Here is a 24839-nt window from a genome sequence, read left to right as displayed (position 1 = left end):
TCATCTACTAGGACTCGAAAAGCCTATCCAGGAGAAAGAAGTAATTCTCCTGGACTTTTTGTTGTTTTCCCTTAGTGGTAGGGCCAGTATAGATTAGCTTTGAGACAGAGGACAGACTGTTTACTTTTTGAACTTCACTACTGATGATGAGAACCCTAGTTAGTTCTGTCAGGTAGGGAACCCATAGAATAGGGATAGAAAGGTTATTTTCTTAGACTTTAAATAAATCACTTGTTAAACATACCAAATAACTAGTTTGTCTCCTTCTTCTGACCTACCACAATCCCTTGAGTTTAGTAATCCCAGACCTCCAAGGTAGCTTTCATCATCAGGTTACTTTACAGGCTTTGAGCCGCCATAACTCTTGGTAACCATGGATGTGTCCATAGATGACATCCTGTTTTTGCTTGCTCCAAGAATAACCATACCTTTGCCAAGTATATTTGGACCCAATCCACCATAAAGTGCAATTTGACCACCCAATAGTAATTCAACAGCCTCCGGAAGGCAAAGCCTTCCCTGTATTTAGGGGCATTGAAGGTATATTTGTTGACTCTGTGTGCCCCTCCTGCCCATGTACATTTTACTAGTATGGTTTCCCATTCCTTAATTATTTTATTGGGATTGGGAATAGGCAATGTTTGGAAGAGATAGAGCAGTTTGGGAAGAATATTTTTTTTTGGCTATTGCCATCCTTCCAAACCAAGAGAGTCGCAGGGAGTTCCAGTCATTCAGGTCCTTTTGAATTGCCATTATTAAAGGAGGTTAATTAGCCTTCTACAGATCACTGAGTTTAGAGTCATCATAGTTTCTAGGTACCATATGGCTCCAGGTGCACAGGTGTAGGGAAATTGGAATCCTAACTTGGTTCTGAGATCCAGGGGGATCTCTGACTTTGAATTGTTTATCTCAAAACCAAAGACTACTCCGAAATGCTGGAGTTCTCTTTATATAGCTGTGAGGGATGTTTGAGGGTTCATTACAGACACTGTGATGTCATCTACAAATAGATATATTTTGTGAGGGAACCCCCATGTACAAAATACCCGACAATTCTCTATTGGCCCTTATTTGTAGAGCAAGGGGCTCCATCACCAGGGCAAACAGGCTGGGAGACAGGGGGCATCACTGTCTAATACCCCTGGCTAAACTAATCAGTGCAGTGAGGTCTCCATTCATTATTAAGAATGAATTTGGCCCTAAGGAACCCCCTGTCCACTCTACCAAATGCTTTCGCAACATCAAGAGTTGGGAGTAGAGAGTGGGCTGGGTTCCTACCAGCTTTATCATCCAAATGCAGTACCCATTGTATGTTGTCTGTCGTTCCCTTTTCTACAATGAATCTCGATTGATCTGGATCAATGAGCAGCAGCATATATTTATCTATTCTATTTGTGAGGAATTTAATAAAAATGTTAGCATCTAAATTAATTAAGGCTATCAGTCTCTATGACGTACACAAGGGTGATTTGAGCTTCTCTCATTGAGTCAGGGAGTTCGCCTCCACTTCTAATAGCATTAATATTGTGGCAAGTCAGGAGGAGAACACAGACTCTGTTTAGCCATTTCACAGAGAATTGTATTAAACCAAAAGGACAATGCCTAACTTTCCCTATCCTATAAGGCGTGCCTACCTAACAAAACTAGCTATGATGCTCGTCTGTCATCCGTGATAGTCCAACTTGTAATCAGCAAACTGTCCAAACTAACCTGCTCTGACCCTACCACTACTATACCAACAAAAATCAGGAGAATGGCTCACTTCTCCTGTAAACTGATATTCTTCCCAATTTAACTCAATAGGTTATTCTCAAATAGTTATGGGCAACTTCTCTTGTTAAGTCACACAGTTCTGATATTGCACTTTTCAGAATTGTAATCCTCTCTTGCTTTGGTTTACTCTTCTGGTCCTCAGGACCACCTTCTTCTCTTTTATTTGGATTTGTCCTTTTCCCCTCATAGGGCAATGTTCTCCAATACTTAACACCTCTCTCTTGACTTCTTGGGTGTTCAACCTTTTCTCAAAGCTTCATATTGTACAACGTCTCTGGGCTTTTGTTTTGACTTGATGTCTGTATCTTCATACTGGGATGCATTCCAATAACAACACTCAATTCCCTTCCCGGGTCTTCCGCCTTCCCCGTTACCTGTAGTGTACCAGGATAGCGTCACCAGGATTCTCGCTTGGTTGGTAAAATCCTGTTCCTGTGTTAGGTTGACCCCCTGGATTCTCTGTGCTTGCAGCCACAGCTTTTTCAGCTTTCTCTGTTGGCATGCTCTGTGTTGACTCTGAGGTGGCCCCAGCGTTGTTTACGGACCTAAGGGAGCACCTCTGTTTCTCGACCATGCCACCACCTTTGTCCTTCTTCCAGTAAGGACGCCCTGTGTCTGGGTTTATTTTAAGCTTCTCCTCTGACGGCATGTGCAGTGTCGGCTCTGCTGTGTTCTCGACGTTGTTTACAGTCATACAGGTCCACCTCTGCTACTCGGTCACACCACCACCTATTTCCTTCTTCAGTAAGGACGCCTTGTGAATGTGTTGGGGTCTTTCCACCCCTGCTTCTGTGGCTGACACTGCACATCATAGTCTCCTTCCAGGTTTCGCTCTGGACTAGGACACTGCGTGTCTTCGGCACACGCCTGCGAGAAAACTTGAATCTCGCAGACTTTCTCTGTTTCCAGTCTCCACCTCTTTCCTTTATTGTGCTGCTGTGGGCCTTCCCTGGTGCAACGCTGTAGTCCCTTTTTTCTGTTTGCTGATTCTGTATTCCTCCAGCTAGGTATCTCTTTGTTTCAGTATGAGGCTCATGATTTTCTCTTAAAGGGATAACCAGTATTTCTTGATTACAATAACACATCTCAGTATGTTATTCATATTTCTCTTTACTGAATGGTTACAAAAATGTAGCATTAGTATGGCTCCTAGAGAGTTCTTAACCAGAACAGGCGTCCTTGTCCCCAAAGGGGGAGTCTCTCCCGGTGAGGTCCTGCTTGCCTCTACCCCTAGGGAGGATATTGCAGAGCAGGCCCACCTCCCTAGCCTCACAGGGAAAGGCTCCCCTTGGAGAGAAGTGACAGATTCATGCAATTCCTCACAATATGTTCGCCATAGGAGTAGCCAATATTTGACTCTATTGCTCTGTAAAAGGGGGCCTTTAGACAATCTGGGCCGGGTGATTTATTTACCTTGAGTGATTTATATTTTCCAAATATGAGAGGGCGCTAGAGGGCCGACTAAGATGGCGGCTCCCTTGTGAGCTCCCACAAGGCTCCCAAATTAATCCTGCTCAATCGCAGCATCTCTGGAGAATAAGCGACCCTGCTTGACAAGAAAAGAATTGGGAAGAAATAGCGCCTGCAACGAGCCTGCAACCGTGGCTTGCGAGGTCCTCTGCGCCCGTGTGTCCATGCTGATGTGGAGCCGGGGAAAGGTTGGGCTGTAACTATATCTCTGCGGCCTGGGTCCATGCTGACGCGGAGCTAGGGAAAGGTTGGGCTGTAACTATATCTCTGCGGCCCGGGTGAACCCCAGAACGTGTCAAACAAGGACGACAAGAGAGGCCACCTGCACCATCCATGAGCAGACGAATCAGAGAGACACTGTAGATCCCCTGCCGCATCCCAGAAGTGCTTTAATAATAGCAGCAGACTGCAGAGAGGACTTGCCCATCACCCTCGGCCAGGGGCGGAGCACCCAAACACGGCGGAGGCCCACTCGTCCATGAGGCGACCTGACGGAGACAGACCGTGGTCGATCACGTCTCAAACGTCACCACCAGGGGCAAGAAGAACGGCCCGACCCTGGGTCTGTGACCCCCCCGCATCCAGTCCGGCGGGGTAGGTGACAGCGCGGCCGTCTCGTGGGGAGCCGAGGCCACAGGAACGGGAGGCAGCACACCAGCCTGTGGGGCCTGTTAGCCGCAATGACTGCGTGGCAGTAGCTGCCCCCGCCCCCATCCCCCAGTCCAACCTACAGGCAAACAACTTCCAGAAGAGGTGGCAGGCATCGCATAGTGGGGGAGACTGCGATCCCCCACGGGAGCGCGCAGCCACACAATCACAACAGAGACCGCAGCTACTGCAAGCACCAGGCACTGATGCCTCGCGGTGCACCGGACCTCAGCGACCGCCCCGACACTGGATGGAGCTGGTGACAACACCTGGAAACACGACTGGATGGCCTGCACCCCCTGATGTATTCGGCCATCCAGCTCACCGACGTAAACACATGAAACTGCGCGCTCTCCCAAGCGCATCAACATATGTTTTTTGTAATCCTGCAATAAACCCGTGGGAAAGACACCCCCAAGAAAAAGTGGAATAAACAAAGGATAGGAGTCCTGCTGTCCCCCGAACAAAAACATTGTGCTTCCCACTAAAGACAGCAGACACAGTGCACATCGTACAGGAGAACCCAATTCTAATTGCACAACGTAGACCACCCCGCCGTTCACTTGCGGGATACAGGCTACTGTGAAGGCGTATCATCCGCCGCATTCCCAGAGGAAATCACCCAGACAATCAACAAACAAAACGCCCCACTAACCACGCACAACACCCCCACGTGCGCCTGGTAGAGGCTGAGAATGCAGGGGCCTGATTAAGAGCTTGCAGACATCACCTTAACCCACGGACTACACCGTAGTCACAGATCGCCAGGAACAATCTCCAAACATAACGACGGTGGAATCCGACTCCTGGCACTCCCCACACTACAGAAAGGTAGAGGCGGTGTCCACATCTGGTTAGCCAACCCGCCACCTCTGCTTCGATGGTCGGCGAGCACCACAGATACCCCGTCAACAGGCAGACAACCTCTCAATTACATAAGAACTTTAACACTACTCATCAGAGCATCTGCAACATCATCATTTCAACTAATAATCGAGAGCGAGCCTACACCAATAAACCTCCTCCCCCCCCAGATTGCCTAGGGTGAGGAGTCCATCTGGAACCCAACCAGTCCGAATCGCAGCACATGCTGCCACATCCCCTAGGCCGACCAGAGCAGAGACCCCAGCCCTCCGTGCCGCACCATGGGAAAATCCGACAAATCCCAACGGAACCTAAACTTTGAGCCTGGAGCTTCAACTAAAACCCTAAAGCAACAGCAGCCGCCTGGAATCGCCACTAGAGGAAGCAACCCAGGAGGAGGAACCCCCATAAAACTATGGAAATTAGAGAGATCCTCTTGGATCTGAAGGCTGGGATCGGCAACCTCGACTGCAAGCTAGATGCACTGTCTTCCAAAGTTGATCAACTACAACATCACCTCAATAAACACAGAGACAGGCTCTATTCGGTAGAACAAAGAGTCTCTGATCTTGATGACAACACAGCAACACTAATGGCGAGAGTGTCGACATTGGAAGGGCAAATGAAAGCGGCTAATGCCAAGAATGAAAACCTAGAGGGACGGTCCCAGCGAAATAATATAAGATTGGTCGGGGTCAGAGAACAGCAGCTTCAGATGAAAATGGAAGACCATGTCAAAAAAATATATAAAGAACTCTTTGGAGCAACAGCACTATCACAACTGTTTGTCGTGGAGAGCGCTCACAGAATCCCGACTACCAGACCTATTCCAGGAGCAACTTTGCGACCAATCATTGCTAAACTGCTCCATTACAAAGACCGGGACACGATCCTGAGGCTTGCTAGGGATAAGGGAGAACTCCAGGTTCACAGGGACAGCATCCAATTCTATCCAGACTTCTCCCCAGATGTCCAAGTGCAAAGGAGATCCTTCGCAGGTGTCAAACGCTGTTTGCAGGACAACCGGATGACATACTCAATGCTCTTTCCCGCAAAACTACGTGTCCAGCACGATGGGAATATCCAATTTTTCAACTCACCTGAGGAAGCTAGCTCCTTCCTGAACAGAAAAACGGGTGCAAACCCACCAATAACAATCCAGGGCCACCGCAGAGGGACCGAGCAAGAAGAAATCCACTGTGAAATCGAAATAAAGTACTAGGCCAGGCACAACCAGGGCCGACGCCACTGCCAGAGAACCACAACTCTTTAATGTCAATGGAGCCTCCAGTCTTGGGAGGACACTAGCGCCCCAGGCGCAGCACTGTTAATGTTACTACACATAGGGTGGGTTAAAAGGTCCGGCAAGTTGGGGGTTGCCCGCGCAGGGGCGGGCTTGCATAGACTGTTACGGGAATGTGCATAGCAGGGCCCCACCACCCCACCCCCCAGTCCTCACAAGCTCCACCTCTTCGTCTTACCAGTACGAAAGAACCAACCGCTCTCTTCATGCTATTTCAACACCACCACCAAAACCCGCAGACGAGACACATCAAAAATAAGCCTCAACATGAAGCCCACATGGCGAATTCAAGGTAGCTACATGGAACATTAGGGGAGGCAATCTCCCGTCCAACATTCAGAGAATCCTACAATACTTCAAGAGGCATAAAGTCGACATGGCCTTCATACAAGAGACACACCTCCTCCCAGAAACTGAACACCGCTGGGTCCGAGACTGCGGCTGTCGCGGGTACTTTTCTTCATATTCGTCGTATGCCAGAGGGGTGGCCATCCTCATAGACAAAGAATCCAGTTTCTGCCTGATAAAGTCTGAGAAGGACACCGACGGCAGAGCACTCCTAGTGAGGGGAATGCCTGCGGGGAAGGTGGTGGTTTTCGTGAACTCCTACGCTCCTAACGTTGACTGGGCGAACAACTTCAACTGGGTACTGTCACACCTTGAGGGGGCAGGATCCGCAGCAGTCATCTGGGGAGGAGATCTGAATACACTGATAGATCCCCAGAAAGATAACTCACAGAGCACAACCACTCAACTGTCCAAAGCAAGCCTCAGGTCCAGGAGATCTGGCGAGCTTATGGCTTGGTAGATGTGTGGAGACACAATAACTGGGAAACGAGGGAATACACCTTTCACTCGGCTGTCCACAACACCAGCTCGCGCATTGACTATTTACTGGTTTCCTCCCAAAGTCTGTTTCAATGGGGGACGTGCCAAACTCTTCTTAAAACCTTCTCCGACCACTCTGCAGTTACGCTTGAATGCAACCTCCACAACGTTGGACGTGGCAGACCACACTGGTGATTTAAACCGGGATCATTGTTGGACCAAGTTTTCGCAACAGAATGGTGAAATCATAGCATTCTTGAAAATCAAACAAGACTCTGTCACTTCGGCAGGTACGCTTTGGGAAACACTAAAGTGCTACATCCAAGGTGTGTGCATAGCAAAAGAGAATGGAATATTGAAGCTGATCAGGAGAGAACTGGCCGCCAGTGAGAACCGACTAAAAAGTCTTGAACTCATATACTCTATCTGAACCGATCCACACACCCAAGCAGAGCTCAAGGAAGAACTGCTGAAGTTCAGAGCCACAGCGGAAAGGGAGCTGAAACTCCTAGGATGTGGACATCAGATCCACCAATATGGCAAGGGTCAGAAACCCGGAGCCCTCCTAGCCCGCCTGACAGCTGCTGACAGAAAACCCACCCTAGTGGAAAGAGTGCGCACCTCGCAGGGCACACTGGTGCACTCGGAAGAAGAAACCGTCAACTAATTTTGCATCTTTTATCAAGAACTATACAGCTCTAAACACAGCACAGACCCTGAGGCTCTACAATGCTACTTAAACGACACTGAACTCTACTGGGTGGAGCGGGAGCTTCGGGAACCTCTAAATATGCCCATCACGACGGAAGAAATCCTGCAAGCCATAAAAAGTCTCCCCAATACCAAGGCCCAGGCCCTGACGGCCTAACTGGCAAATTTTATAAAGCTTACGCAGCTACACTGGCCCTGCTCCTCTTGCGCGTATACGAAGAAGCGCTAGAGTCTGAGATCCTTTCATCGACCCTGCGAAAGGCCAACGTGATCCTCCTACATTAAGCCGACAAGCCCCCCGAAGACTGTGCTTCATATAGACCAATCTCACTGATCAACCTCGCCAACAAGATCCTTGCAAAAATCCTTATCGCTAGATTGCTCCCCCTCATGCCTGGAGTAGTACTTGGCGACCAGGCGGGTTTTGTCCCTGGACGAAACACAAAATTTGGCATTAGAAGACTGTTTGGAGCGATGGAAGCACTTGACCCTACACAACAAGTGATCGCCGTCCTACACGTCGCAGTGAAGGCCTTCGACTCTGTCGAGTGGCCTTTTCTCTTCGCAGTACTCAGACAGATGGGCCTGGGAAGCTTATCAAGCTAGTCTCCCTACTGTATAAAAGCCCTCAATCCTCCATCATTCTAGGTAAAACAAAGTCTGCCCACATAGATCTACAGCGAGGGACTAGACAGGGCTGCCCTCTATCATCCTTAATATTTGCTTTAATATTGGAACCCGTAGCATCAGGACTACGCGACCGGCAACTCCAGAGAGGTCTCTCCCTTGGACCCCACAAACTATTGATCTCTCTATATGCTGGCGACATGGTCCTCTTCACCCAAGCGAAAACCTGAATCCCATTATGCGCGAAGTTATCAAGTTCGGTGCCGTGTCTGGCTGAAAAGTGAATCACACTAAATCAGTAATATTCCCTTTGACACCAGGCACCAGAAAATTCACAGATGACCACGGTTTCAAATGGGAGGGCTCCCACGTCCAATATCTGGGGATCCTATGTCCCTAAACCACCAAGACATATTCAGAGATAACTATGAAAAGGTGCTGTGGTCGCTCCAGGAGCGAGTGAACATATGGAAATCACTCCTGTTAACGCTGTGAGGGAGAGCCTACTTAGGTAAGATGGTAGTTCTTCCCGAATTCCTCTATTTGTTACTACCACAGTCCTTCCTGAAGAGAGCCAGGAGTTTAATTCTTGAATTACTGTGGTCAGGCAAACCAGCAAGAGTGGCCTATACAACGCTCATACTGCCGGTATCCGAAAGAAAGCCTGGCACTCCCTCACCTGGAGCGATACTACTGGGCTGGCCAGGCACAATTTCTCAGCTACTGCTACGCCACACATTTCATTAGACCACACCTTCAAATAGAACAAGCCCTTGTGTCCCCCAACCTACTGAGAGCAGTCATCATTGGTTATCTTCCAGTGCCCCACACTACAATGAATGTAGTCCTCTCCACTTACGCAATCTGGAAAACGATCACACAGAAGTGCGACATTCAAACCAGATTCTCCCCTTTACTGCTGATTAAGTTCATACCAGGGATCTCCCTGACCGCAGAGAAAGTCTTTCACCAATTGGTAGACAAACTACACATACACACCTTAGGAGACTTATTCACCGAAGGAGTCTTCATAACACCTCAGCAAGCTAAAGAAAAGGGTAGTAAACCATACCTTGACACATTTGTATATTTTAGGCTCTGTTACACTCTCCAAGCATTCCTCTCTAAGTTTTCACAACAACCACCCACATGGCAACTATTACATAACGTGATTCAAGCACAAGGTGAGAGCAGGCTGGTCTCTGCGACATATAGGTCCCTCTTAGCAGACACCGAACCCATGAACGCTTGCACGAAAGCAAGATGGGAAAAATCACTACAAGCCACAATACCCGATGATGACAGCCAGAATACCCGATGATGACTGGATATACATCCTACAGCAGACTCAAAAAGTGGCACTAAACACACGCTTCAAGCAAATTCACTTTAACTATCTATAGCAGACGTAGTACACTCTGGCCAAAAACTGTGCACAAAAACCGGAGTTGACGGCATTGTGTGAGAGGTGTTGTGCCCCGGCGGCGGACTTCCTTCACCTAGCCTGGGACTGCCCCGCTATAGTCCAATTCTGGACGCAAGTCCTTCAGATTACGGCCGCAATAATCAGAGAGAGGACCCGTCACCTATCACCGCGGTGACACTTCTTGGGTTGACGAGACACCTGATAACTTGAGTGAGGAAATTGGCAAGTATCCTGTTGGTGCTTGCACGCAGGAGAATCGCTATGTCATGGGGTCGAGGACTAACCCGCACCTTAGCAAACTGGCTGAAAGATGTACTGTACTGTCAAGACGTGGAAACAGAGTTCATTAGGACGCTACCCCTGCACGCACCCCGCCCGGACATTTGGGGACCATACGTTGCTTACCTACTTTCCGCCCCCGATGAGTCTACTTCGTCAGCCCAAGATCAACACTGGGTCCAAGGAAGTACTCACGGCAACTTACTCAAAGATGAGCCCTGAACAAAGAGACTCTTCGAAGAGGCAATATCCTTTGCATGTAACTGGTGTGGGAGGGTGGAGGAGGTTGGAGGTGGGGACTCTGGGACGCAATTGTAGACACATCGGCCCTGGTGATTGTCTTGTTTGTAGTTGTTTAAAACACCCAAAATAAAGTTTTAAATTAAAAAAAATATTTTCCAAATATTCAAATTGCAGTATGCCATTGGGTAAGATAGATGTGTAAAGATTTGAATAGAACTCATGAAAAACGTATGTTTTGCTCTTTTCGTCGACCTTCGCCCCCACTCCCACCTAACACTGTATGTTTGATGGATTTAATTTCTTTTGATCTCATAAGGTTAGCTAGGCGTTTTTCTGACCTTCTGCGGTGTTCATAACCCTGTTTTAATTGCATCAACATTCATTCAGCTCTCTGAGTTCTGAATAGATGGAGCTGATTTTTAGTGGCAGACAGTAGCAGGTATCTAGGCCTAGATGGGCGTTTCGGGTATACTTTTTCCTGCTCCTTAATATCATCTAGGAGTTGTAATTCTGTGTGGCCTCTTATTCGTTTTATGGCGTCCACGCTAGATATTATGCAACTCTTTGCCACTGCTTTTAGGGAGTCCCGATGGTTACCTACAGATGTATCTTTGGGTTTATTGATGGATATCTAGTCTCTAATTATTTGTTAAAGCTCTTCAAGGCATGTTGTGTCCCTTAAAATATACTGGAGGTAAGCACCATGTTTAAGGTCTTTGTTGTTTCGATAGGTTTTGAAAAGAATCTAGGACCAAGCGAAGGTGCGATAGTAACATGGGCTCTACATCTGTTTATTCAGCTCTTGCATGAGACTCTCAGAGGCGAATATGTTTTCTGCCCTGGAGGCCAATTTGCTTGTGTGGGAGTAAGCTTTGTCAGTTGGGTATTGTGTCTACCAAGTTGTGCTCCGTCAACAGGTGTTTCAATTTATGTGTGGTGTACTGATCTGCTTATGCACTCTTCCATAAGAACATTCATATCTCGCAGCATAAACATTTTGCCATTGCATGCAGATTTAAGAGAAGGAAGGTGAGCATAAGGTTCTTTTACCATGTAAGTGCCCCTTGACTATTATATATCTGCCTGCTATGTCCCTTTTAATGGCCAGTTGTTAAAATGCCATTTCTTTGTGAAACAGCAGGGCCACCCCTGCTCTCTTACTGTCTGTGGCACCTTGAAATTGTATGGGGTGGTCCTTATCACATAGTCTAAGGTGATCTGAACACAATAGGTGAGTCTCCTGAAGGGCATACAATTTGGACATGCAGTCGCCTTAAATCCCTAAAATGTAGTCACCGCTTATTAGGCACGTTCAGGCCTAGTACAATGAGGGAGCAAAAAACATCAATGGTCGTCTATCCAAAGACTTACTTCAGACATATCCCCTTTGTTCCCAGTGTGTGTATTGATGAAGGTGCCGTGAGTGAAATGAAAAATGGTCTTCATCGGTATGAGACCAGTATTTTAGGCTAAAATTAATAGTTTCACTTAAATAATGCGGCGTGGTTGTATCATGAATTCCCATTTTTACTTCCTTGTAGGCTTTGTGATTAACCCTTAGGGAGACTACCCGCCCCTATCCTAGAACCTTCACCTGGAGAGATCCTTTGTATTGGTATGGGCAATATTAATGATTCTTGATATAGTCCTTTGTCACAGGGAGGTATGCAGAACCTCATAGCCCCCTCTCCCTGCCTTCGGGGTACCACATTCCCCATGTCTCTTGTCACAAGGGTATCCTAGATTTTGAACATTATTGGCTGACCCCTTGTTTGATTAAAATTAAAAAAAAGAGGATGTCTGTCCTTGTCCAGGGGTCTGGAATATTGGGCCTCTAATCACAATATTGGGTATGAACCTTCCTTGGATATAATTACCCCAAATTATGCTTGGGCCCTGTATATTGAATTTAGATTGGGTTACTTGAGGGTACGGGAATTCACAAGCAAATGAAATGGCAAACGGGGAGTAATTGCCTTCTCTGTGGTGAATCTATAGAAGGGGCTAAGGATAAAATATCTTAAACCACTGCTTATGTTGCACAACGTACACACCTTATGTGTTGCCAACCAATTGGTAAGAAAATCGGATAATTTGGTAATAGTTTATTTTGTGGCCAAATATATCCCTCGTCCCTGGCTAAGGAAACATGCACTGACAGCCCGTTATAATTAATTGACTAGGAGGGTTAGGGTTTCTATTGCAGGGGTTCATTTTAAAATAGTTACATAGGTTGAATTGTTCAACACCCTGGTACAATGATTTGGTGTAAATCTTGTGCTAGCTAATAGGTTTAAAAACTGGCTGATTGATGATTTGTATTATTTAATGTTTAATCATGCAGTAATGGGAAGATTAATTAAATTGTTGATTTTTGAATGTATGTGAATAGGATACTCGTTTAATGTTATTTTGTTTTCCTGATGACTTTATGGTCTAATAGTATTATTTATCATAATTAATTGGAGGTCAATCCAGGATCTGTTGGTTCATCATCATTGTCTTGGTCTCTCTCATCTCATATGATCGATAATGTATTTAGTCTCACCATGTAGTCTTAATCGATTTTCTGGGAGTCGTGGTCTGCCATGGTGCTCGTTGTTGTCCTCTCTGGGAGTTTCCTCTCAATGTTTTACGGAGTGAGGCCTAGTAGCTGTACACCAGCATCAGCAGTGAACACTTTGTGTATTCTTCCCTGAAGTTTGAACTTCTGGCCTGTGTGGGTCCAGATACATGAACTGTCAGGGAGATCAGTGATCGGATAGGGGCACACAGTGCCCCTAGGAGACCTCTAAGCACTGCCTGTGTCTACTTGGTAGCCCTGCTGTGCTACGCGGATTGCCCCAGGCAGCGTGGGCAGTGACTTTGCTCGCAGTATGTAGCACTCAGTATCTGGTTGTTTGCGTGAACCAATCACCACCGCTCCTGCTGCTCCGACAGAGGCCTTGCAGACCTCACTGGGCACCCTTGGCCCCAGCTGCCATACTCGCAGAATCCCAGTGCATTACGCTAGTACACCTCCCCCACTGCACTGTGAGTGAGCCCTAGTACTGCCACCCAGAGAACTTTTAGAGGGATTGCCATTGCCACAGAACAGGTGGTATTCCAGAGTCAGTTGTAAGTTGACACCAAAGCCACTGACCTAGAAAGAATCCTAGCTGACTTCGGTCTCACCCAACATGTCACTGAACCGACCCACATCAAGGGCTACACTCTTGACTGGGTCGCTGACATGAACTGTGCGCTCAACGTCACCTCTGTGTCGCCTTGTGCATGGTCCAATCACCACATAATATCATTCTCCATCAATTCCAGTCCACCCTTAGATAAACCAAACCTTGCCCCTCCCACTGCCACACGCAACAAAAAGAATATTACGGTTGAGAAACTACTCCCACTTATCCTTCCTCTTCTAAACTCTGCGTCTACCACTTGCTTCGACCCTACTGTCCTAGTAGACACCTATAACCGAACCATGCTAAAAGCCCTCAACACCATTGCCCCCCTCAAATTGCGCAAACAAAAACCACGGCTCCACCTCAATTCCTGGTTTACCCTGCACTTACAAAATCTGCACAAAGATAAAAGGAGAGCTAAGGCTCACTGGAAGAGCTCACCTTCTCTAGTCAATAAAAACACCCTTACAGTAGCTTCCCTCACCTACAAAGAAGCCATTCTTGAAGCAAAAAAGGAAGTTTACAACAAAAGGATCATTCAAGCCCAATCAAACACCAAGGAACTCTTCAAGATTCTTAAGGAACTGGAGTCTCCTGTCGCCCCTCTTGATACATGTACCCCCGACACTGAATGGTGCTCTAATATTCAAAAGGCATTGCTCGACAAAATTACCATGCTCCAAGACAAAATTAACACTAAAAAAAGCCACCTCTCTGATTCAACAGGCAAGCCGCCGTCCTACAATATACCGACTCCTAAACACTCCTTCAAACCATTCAGCTTCTCACCCCTCTCTATATGTCGAAAATATCATAACGAAGCTCAAGGCCTCCAATTGCCAAGGTGAGGCCTGCCCTGCACCAATCATAAAGGAAGCTGCACGTGACCTCGCCCCATTTATTACATCCTTCATCAATGCTTCCTTCAAATCGGGCACTGTACCTGACAACTTTAAGGATGCCTGGGTCATCCCTCTAATCAAAAAACCTAACCTCGATCCTAATTACAGGCCCATTACTACGGTGCCTTACCTTCTCAAAATCCTGGATCGGGCGGCTTATCTCCAAATCCAGGCTTATCTCGAAACCAACAATCTACTTGGACTTCGACAATCTGGCTTCTGTCCCAGACACGGTACAGAGACAGCTTTGATCGACTTAAAAACCCAAATCGAGGAACTGAAAGACAAGGGTAAACTGGCGCTCCTGCTACTCCTTGACCTTTCAGCACCCTTTGATTTGGTTCATCACCAAATCCTCTGCCATCACCTCAGAATTGCGGCCCACTTCTCTGATACAGCAGCATCTTGGATCTGCTCTTTTCTGGCTAACAGAACGATGAGGGTCTTCTCTCAGATTGCCGCAGCTGAACCAGCCCATGTCCCGTGCGGAGTCCCACAAGGATCGTGTGTATCTCCCATACTCTATAACGTGTTTACTAAACCGCTCTTTGATATACTTGACTATCTGGGTGTCTCCTACACTAATTATGCGGATGACACCCAGATACTCATCCCTATCACTGGTGATTATGTAACAGATGCAAAAGCCCTCTATGCAGTCTACACTGTCATCCAGGCTTGGATGGCACATCATGGGCTTTGCCTTAATGATGAAAAGACGGAACTGGTCATTCTTGGCTCCCAATACAAACTCACCAAGCTTGACCCCAAATACAAGTCCTTCATCATTGGCAGAAACAATATCAAAGTATCCAACAACACAAAAACACTTGGAATATATCTTGACCCCACTCTATCCCTCAACCGACAAACCAACGCAGTTGTCTCAGCATCCTCCTATACCTGTAAATTGATCACTGCTTGTCGCCCATTTTTGACTACGGAGAACTGTCTGATTCTAGCCAGGACTCTCATCATGTCCAAAGTCGATTATTGCAATGCCCTTTATCTAGGGACTAGTCAAAGGAACATTGAGAAACTCCAGGTCTCTCAGAACAACGCCATAAGGGCAGCCCTCAACATTCCCAGGCGCTCCCACATCTCTAACACCAGACGCAGCCTGCGCTGGCTACCCATCACTCACCGCATATCCCTCAAAGCACTTATGCTAACACATAAGGCCCAGAACAATGCAGCCCCGGCTTACCTATCCACGCGCTTTATACAACATACTGCAACTAGACCACTTAGATCGCATCAGGCTCACACTTTGACTATTCCCAGTTTCAAGCTACAGTCAGCCGGTGGTACAAGCTTCCCAGTCCTTGCAGCCAAGTTCTGGAACACCCTACCTAATGCTCTCAGAAACATGCCTCACATACTTTCCTTCAAAGCTAAAACCAAACTGTGGCTACATGAACGGGATGCCTTAGACGCCTCCTTATAATCCTTTACTTCGCTAACCCCTGTCTGCTTGCTCATTGTACATTGACTGTTTTTTTTACTGTATACTCAGATTCGGTCCTTTCTGTATAGCCTATGATCTAACATTTTGTAAATATATGTAAACTGTATACTTCGCCTATTTTCTGTATATTGTAACCGCTTTCTTAAACATGCGCCCAGATGCCCAGGGGCAAGGCGCGCAATACAAATAAACAAAATACAAATAAATACAAATAGTAAGAGCTTTTGCCAAGCCTGGTGCTCAATGTGGTGATGGGTAGTTTGCAACTGGTTATTCAGAAAGTCCTCTACTTCCAATGGCACATGGCATGATCAGATCTGTTCACCTGCAGCTGTGATTGTCAGAGCTAAGTTAGCAGGTCTTTAGTCCTTTTAATAGAAATAATTTGTAGTTCTCCAAGACTTGCTGCCACATTAGTTAATTGTGCTCCAGTTAGAAAACCAGTTACATTTTCTAACTGTCTGAACTTTTTATTCTGTAATGGACCGTTGTAGCCATTTCAACTTGCAGCATAAGAGTTGGCACCATCGCGCAAATGCCCTCCTAAATCTCTCTGCCTTCTTATTGGAACCAAAGCTCTCTGTTGGGATACCCAGATAGCAGAACACGTTGCACAATTACGAAAATGGGTTTTCGTTTGGAATCCAGACCAAAGTAAGAAAAATGTGACCACTACCAGTTTAGCCTATGCAACACTATAGCCAGTAAAACCATGAGTGAGGCTGTTTTGAAGATCATACACTGAGAAGGAATCTCTCTGAAGGGCTGACAATTTTGAAAGGTGTAGGGACGGGCAATTACGAAAGGCTAGGCAATACAGGATTCAATTAGATGCACAGCATTATACACATGGGTTAAGAGGTGAATCTGGGATTTATGCCAATTTTGTAATTTCTGCATTTGAACACTTTCATTACCAGTTCTTACCATGAACTAAAATAATCTAATTTTATATCACATTACCAAACACGACAACTTTTAATAACAAAATATTATAGAAGGGTATAAGACAGAATGATTCTAGCTTCATTCTCCCCATCATCAAGATAAGTACCAGCATACTAATCAGTGTGATTTAACAGATTTAATCTGGGTTGGTCTTTTGTATTTTAAAGCTTTACATAGTTCCAAAACACTGTCTTGTGAAATTGTCATTTCTAAACGCGCAGAAAATCCTTTGACTTTTACAAAAATGCAAAGCGTTTTTGTGTCAAAAGAGCAGACTTTAAAAAATGCTTGCCCAAGTCCTGCACCATCTGGTCCGCTACCTTCTGTCTACCACCCCTTCCACTCAGGCCTACATAAGAAGAAAGATCAAGTAAGGGGCTAAACGATGCCACCAGCATGGGAGGAGGCAAACTTCACAGAAGACAGTACAGCAATGTAAGAGATATTAGATGATTTGACCAGGATCACTGTATAGCCTGCTGGCAAAGCCAAGATACAAGCATGAATGATTTGGTTCCAAATGTGTATACTTATTCATTTCTTTGACTAACAGTTTATGCTCATTGTTGGAGTTGATTGCCTAGGTTTTACAACATCCCATTTGAACAAACCAATTTCTAGACCTCCACCAAAAGGATGACATGTTTGTTTTTATAGCAACCTCTATCTGGTCCAGGTACATTGCTGATAATGTTATGTTATGTTAATGTAATTTGCACAGCGCACGGTTACCCGGAGGTATATTGGCGCTATAAAGGGAGGAGTAAAAACAACATCAACCAATCACTGTAGACTAGAAAAGTCTTCAGAGCCCTTCTGAAAGCCAAATGATTTGGCAGAATTTCTACTGTCAGTGGCAGGTCATTCCAGATTTGGGCAGCAACAACTGAGAACGCCCGCCCAGCGATACACGAGCAGTGGAAAGTAGGCACACATACCAGACCGGCCGTATCCAACGCAGATGACAGGTTGGAAGAAACCGGGTGAATTTGGTCTGAAGGTATTCAGCCCAAAGTCCATGCAGGGCCCGATAAACAATGCACAGTGATTTGAACATGATACGCTGTGCCAATGGAAGCCAATGTAGGGCGCACAGCACAGGGGAAATGTGAGCCCTGTTGGGTAACCACGTTGCTACCCAGGTGGCCAGATTTTGAAGACGCAGCAGCCATTGGATCAAATCCTTTGGCTGAGCCAGGTATAAGAATTTACAGTAATCCAACCGGCTGAGCACCATGGCCGCAACCACCGGTGGACGAAGAGTGGCTGGGATCATGGGAAGCACCTTTTTTAATGTTTTAAGATGAAAATGACCTGCTTTACACACTGCAGATACTTGGTAATTCATGGCAAGGGAGGCTGAAAGAATTACTCCCAAGTTCTTCACCTTGGTCACTAGGACCGGAAAAGAGCCAAGAGAGAAAGGCCAGAAAGAAGACACCCAGAGTGCAGGATCAGGAGGGGCGCCTACCACCCTAACCTCTGTCTTGTCTCCATTCAACTTCAGCCAATTACGGCTCATTCACTCTCCAACGGCTGTCAGGCACGGATGAAGGCACGACATTTCAGCCTGATCAAGATGTAAACGGATCAGGATCTGAGTGTTGTCGTCATAAGCATAGCACCTGACGCAGAGGGAGCGGATGAGGCAGATCAGAGGCCAGATGTAGATATTGAAGAGAATAGGAAACAAGGCGGAACCCCACAGGTAAGGTGGTAGGAGCCAGAGAAAAACAGAGGAAGGGAAGGCCAGGAACGACGAGAACCAGGCTAGCACCAAACCAGAGATACTAAACTGAGCTAGGCGAGTCAGCAGGGTGGGGTGGTCCACTGTGTCAAAAACCTGTGATAAAAGCACCTGTTGTGCTGCAAGACCAACTACATACACAGGCAGGTTTATAAACTTTAGTCATAGGAAAGGCTCAGGCAGCCTTACAGGAATGTTCTATTCTAATCTTGCAAAGGAACACATATCTCTGCAATGAGTGCTTACCACACTGAGCTAACTTCTGAACCATTGCGGCACTCAATTTACCAATATGCATTTCAAATTTGGCTATTGCACATGATCAACATAATTACCACAGGAAGGAAAGAATGCTACAGGAGTTGTGCCGCAAGGAACAAACACACAAACTATATATACCACAGTCAACACAGAAAGCATCACATGATTAATTGATTGAATCAGAATGCACTTCCCAAAACAGACAGGTTTAGAGCCTCAGCACCATATCATAAAATGGTACAACGTCCTTTCATTGCGGGATTTTTTTGCAGGGGTTTTTACCATGAATTTTCTAACGAAAAAAAGCCATTGAATATTTTTGGGGGTTAGAAAATTATATTTATATGGGATGTGGGTGTTTTCGGAATAGATACAAAATGAAAGGGAATAGGGGTTTGGGTGAACCCCCCTCCCCCAAAAAAATAATGAACAAAAAATTTGATGGGTTTTTTCGTTAAAAAATGTGCAGTAAAAAACCCCCCAAAAAATCAACCGGCGATGAAATGACATGGAACCCTATAAAATATCCTGATGTGTGCTATTTAAGTCTGGTGAACAAAGGACTCTCACTTCTTTAGATCAGGCAGCCTTGTGGGGTCCCCTCCAAGATGGGGGCACTGGGCAAGTGCCCCTTTTGCTTCCCCATAAAAACGTCTCTGCTTCGGTGCAGTGCATCAGTGCCCCACTACATCTGCTTTGGACAGCGTAACATAACACAGTTGTTGGGTTACTCAGTAAGACCCCAGAAAGTCATGTCAGAAACTGGGAGCATTTCAATGTATCAAATCCTAAGTTTGTTGGAACACCCCCTTTAGTAGACGTGTCACTATACCTTAGTTGAGATATCAAAAACAATGGGGCCCCTCTCCATCATCAGTCTCACAGTAGCTGAGAGTGGCTGTCATATATGCCACATCAAAAACAGTAGTAGAAAGATTAGCCTCATTCAAGAGTGTTACATTGGTCGTTGTGTCCTATAGAGGGAACCACAGACGTCTCCAAGACCGAGGTAAGGAATGTCTCTTTATCACTGACTTGTAGCGGCCAAACCGTGAAATCAACCTACTGTTGGGTGGCGTCGGTGGTCTGCTTCAGATGCGGTCGTGTATACGTGTGTTGGCAAAAGATGGGTCACTTTTGAGTTCTTTTGTGTCTACCCCCATGTAGGCACTGGTATGGCCATCGCCCCCATCTGCTTGCAGTGTTTTATCATTGCTGGCACGTGAGGGACGTGATGTAGCGTGCGACAGTATGGGATGGAAGGTGTGCTTTTACGGGTTGTAGTTGTGTGTGGTCTTTATCCGACGGTGGGGTGGGGTGGATCGGGAGGCCTACGAGTGCTTTCGGATTATCTTGCATGCCCACCAGGAGAAGGGGGGGTTTGCATCTCATATTTGCGGTGGGCACACTGCACTCCCTTACTTTTAGTCAATTGTGTTTTTCGGACCCATTCAGTGATACAGGAGGGGGCAGGTGTGGGGGTTCTATTTACATACATGTCTCGCCTGTTCCGTGGGAGGAGGTGGGGGCTCATTTACGATCCCGGTCGGGGGCTGTGCATGTTTGGTTTGTAGAGGGGAGGGTGCGGGGTCGGGTGAGCTGCATCGGACAGCCGTTGGGAAAAGTATGAACTGTTGCAGAACCCTGCTGTGCTGTAGCGCTTCACGAATCTAAATAGTACAAATGCTCAACAAGGTTGATCTCAAAGAGCAAAAGCGATGTGTGCTACATAGCTGACCCCTAACTAATCTATAGCACAATAGAGGGGTCAGCTATGCAGCACAAATCGCTTTTGAGATCAACTTGTTGAGCATTTTTACTATTTAGATTCGTGAAACGCTACAGCACAGCAGGGTTCTGCAACAGTGACTGCTGGGAATTTTATTAAGCGAGCACTGAACGCGCAGCACGGCAGCGTGCCGATGTCATCACGCCAGTGGCCGGGAAATGAGCAGGGAGGGCGAAAAGCACAGAGGAAGATAGCGGTGAGAGCGGACGCCCCACACCAACCCCTGGAAGGCGCATGTTTGCTCTTTTATCATGACAAGTGTTATTTATATAGGCTTTCGCCAAAGCACTTTTTTTTATTTATAGAGAACTTAGTTCATAATATCACCCAACCGAAGTTGGTACTCCTTTATCGGAAGCAGGAAAATCTGAATTGGTCTTGGCGGGATTCGAACCTACAGACCAGACCACCCTTATATTGCAGCAGCACTATCTATGCATATTGGTTATTGTTATGCTAAAAGTAGCAAAGAGGCAGTGGGCGGAGCGGTACTCTTCTGCTTTTTTCTTTTATGTTTCACTGTTCCTATACTTTTATTTTAAAAATACAACCATTTCAGAATGGCTTGGTTTTTAAATAAGAACGCAGGATGAAGATGAAACGGGCACTTCAGTGCACTACACTGAACATTCGCTTAAACAGCAGATGTGTTTGGTGGTTTGGCTTGTGCATGGCAGTGAGCGTGGTGATGGGCTTTGTGAGAACTGAGGGCACTTCTTTTCGTACAATTCGACCACTGCACAGAGGCAAATCAAAAGGACAGTTCATAACTTCACTCGGAATGTACTTGCATTCTTGACAGAGGCTCCGACAATGGCCACGAGGATGGGATTTCAGTCACAAAAAAGGTGAAATCCAAATACGTGAGAATTCAAGTCATAGGACCAGCAAGAAAATAGTGGAAAAGAAATAAAGCAAACGAAAGGAGAGGTAAAGCTAATGTCTCAGCATGTGGCAACTTCACTAGTATCCCTGCAGAATCCAGCTAGGACAACCATACACTGGCAACAATGGTAACAGAACGTGAATGTATCTATGGAGGCATCAGGACTCCAAGAGCTGAGGGAGAAAAGAAATGCTGCCATATTGACAAATGCCTTGAGGATAGAAAGGCAGAGAATATTCCAGACACTCCCAGTAGAAAAGGAAAATGATGGATCAAATATAGAGAGCCCTTATGAAGAAGCCCTTAGAAGATTGAAGAAGAGGCTTGAGAACAGGGGTGATGCATTTAGGTACAGGCTGCACTCATATGAAAGAAAGCAAAGAATGAATGAACCATTGTATGGCTACCTTATGGCGGTGAGGGAATTAGTGACAGATTGCCATTTTGGGGACACATTAGACACTACACTGAGAAATTTGTTGGTGGTGAGATGCAGGAGTTCAAAGATACAAGAACACATTCTGCACTGTAAGACATCCACGCTAAAAGTAATCCTGAACATAGCACAAAGTGTGGCAGAAAGTATGCTTCATAAACAAAAGGAATAAAAACAGAATGCTGAGATAGAAGTCATGCAAATTAACTAAGTGATGGTGAAGAGCAACAGATAAAGAAGAGTGCAGAGCACTGAAAAAAGATTATACCAGAAAGCAGAAGAGCAGAGAAAGCAGAAGAGCCCAGAAATCAGAGAGAGTGCTACAAGTGTGAAATGCGCAGATGTGCAACGCACAACAAAGACTGTCCCGCACGAGGAGGAAAGTTCATCGAATGATAGGCCATTTTACAAGAATGTGCAGAAACAAAACCGTGAAACAAGTGGAAAGAGAAATGAGCGAAGATGAAGACTGAGAAGAAGAACACAAACCGAAACCAGTCAAAACACTGAGCATCAATGCTATTCCGAAAAAGGAGGAGAAAGAAAAAATGCACTGCGAGCTACGAATATGAGGCATTCCTTAAGGATGATAGCCGATCAGGATGCAATCTCAATTTCGGAAGAACAGTACCAACAGATGTGGAAAACGGAAATACTGACTCTAAAGAGATCCAAATCAAAACCAGGGGCCCACAGAGGCAAAACAATAAAAATATTAGGATACTTCAGGACAGATATACAGTTTAAAGATAGAATGACCAGAGGGAGGGTATATGTCACAGATATAGGAGATGCACTCCTGGGATGGCCACATCAAGCTGAATTGCACATCGAGATAGATCCGAATGCCAAATAACTCATGACGTTGGTAACAAACACAGATAACCAGGACAAACTAGAAAGATATGCAGAAATATTTGATGGCACGACAGGGACACTAAAAGGGCACGAGCATAAAATCAACTTAAGCAAAGGAGCCACTCCATTCAAGTAAAAGGTGAGACCAGTGCCAGTCACTGCAAGAGATGTTGAATAAACTGATGGAAGAAAAACACCATTGAAACAGTTGAAGCCTCAGAATTGCTTAGTCCGGTGGGAATAACTTGGAAGGACCATGTCCGACAAGTTTAGGATGTGCATAGATTTAAGAGCACTTAATGAGGAAGTGGTGAGGGACACCTTCCTGTTGCCAAATATATATGATATGATGCAGTCCTTGCAAGGAGCGGCCATGTTTTAAAAGTTCGACATAACTAGTGCGTATCATCAGGTCAAACTATGCACTGAGTCAAGACATTTCTTCGCATTTGTGACTCCGTATGACACGTATCAGTAAACATGCATGCCATTTGGATTATGCTCAGTGGCACCAGTTTTCCAAGAAATCATGAGCAAAATATTACAGGGTATAGAGAATGTTAAGATCTTTCAGGACAACCTATTGATCTACGGAAACATGAAAAGAGCATGCAGTATCATGTCCTCAGTCTCTGGAAAGACTGAGAAGGAAAAGATTCTGACTGAAGAGACATAAATGCGAGCTGCACAAAGAAAAATTGGACATTGTGGGCTACACGGTCTGAGCAGTTGGCAAGGAACCAAAGGACAGCCTAGTGCAAGCAATCACACAAGCCCCAGAACCGCCGACAAAAGGAATAAAGTTCTTCATGTGGATGGATGGTGGGCTACTACACAAAGTTCATGAAGGATTTCTCCAATAAAACGGAGGAAATGAGGAGACTACTAAGAAAAGGAGAGAAATACGAATGGACAGAACAATGCAGATAGTCATTCAAGGATATAAAGAAGGGCATCATAGAAGGAACAAACCTTACGCCATTTGATGCAAGGAATAGAATAATGATAGCCGTAGATGTGAGTGCATATGGGATAGGAGCAGCCGCAATGCAACAGGCACAAAGGGAGACCTACACAGTAGTGTTTGCATCAAAGGTGCTGATGAGTACAGAGCAACAATATTCCATGATAGAACACTAGATGCTAGCATGCACATGTGCAGTAAACAATTTCTGGGCATATCTATGGGGAATAAGGTTCAAATTGTGGACCGACCACCAACCGCTGGTGAATATATTGGGACCCAGGAGCACAGGAAAAAAGGCACCAAGGCTAGTAGAAAAAATAAATGCAGTAGTACAACTTTCCAATAGAGCACTTACTCGGATAAGAGAATAGACAAGCACACTGCCTATCGAGATCACCACTAACAAAAGAGGAAAAATGTATGTATCTAAATGAAGAATGCATTGTAGCATCCATCAGAGTATGAGGAACATGGAAATCAAACAACTGCAGAAGAATGGTCCAAGGAATCGGGGAAGGATGAAAACAGTGAAAGGATTGGAGTACACCCGGAAAGGGTGTCCATGAGAAAGAATGGTAGTACCAGAAATGCAAAGCTACTGGAAGATACAAATGGAACTACATGAGCTCAAAGGAGTACTGATGAGTGGAAACGTGTTAATAGACCCTACCAGCCTCAGGGGTAAGATAATATTGCTGGGTCATGAAGGACACACAGGGATGAAGCTCACCCAAAGAAGAAGAATGGATCAAATTAGTGCTCGCAGATGGATTCAGACATTGAGAGAACTCTAAAAAACGACACCCTTTGCAAAGAAGGAGACAGGCCAATGGTGACAAGAGTGGGACTGTTGGGAACAGTGGAATGGCCCAAGGAAGTGTGGGATCAACTAGGTGTAGACGTCATAGGACCTATGGAACACCATCCAGCCAAACAAAGATATGACACAGTAATAGTGGACTGTGCGGGACTATGCGTCCAAATGGTCAGAGGTTCATTTCATGGCCGAGATAATGATGTGATGAGCCATAACTTGTTTTGAGGAGGTATTCAGGACAGAAAGATACCTGAAGACAATAGTCACGGACAATGGCATTCAGTTCATCTCAGATGAAATTGAGTACCTGCGGAACAATGACGTGAGACATAAGAGGTCCATGTTGTAACACTCCTAGGGAAATGGACAGGTTGAAAGAATAAATTGTTATGTGGAAGGAATAATACAAGCA

Source organism: Ambystoma mexicanum, chromosome 4q, assembly GCF_040938575.1.
Source record: "Ambystoma mexicanum isolate Mex_15411 chromosome 4q, UKY_AmexF1_1, whole genome shotgun sequence".
In the NCBI taxonomy this organism is placed as follows: Eukaryota; Metazoa; Chordata; class Amphibia; order Caudata; family Ambystomatidae; genus Ambystoma; species Ambystoma mexicanum.
This window is presented reverse-complemented; position numbering follows the sequence as displayed.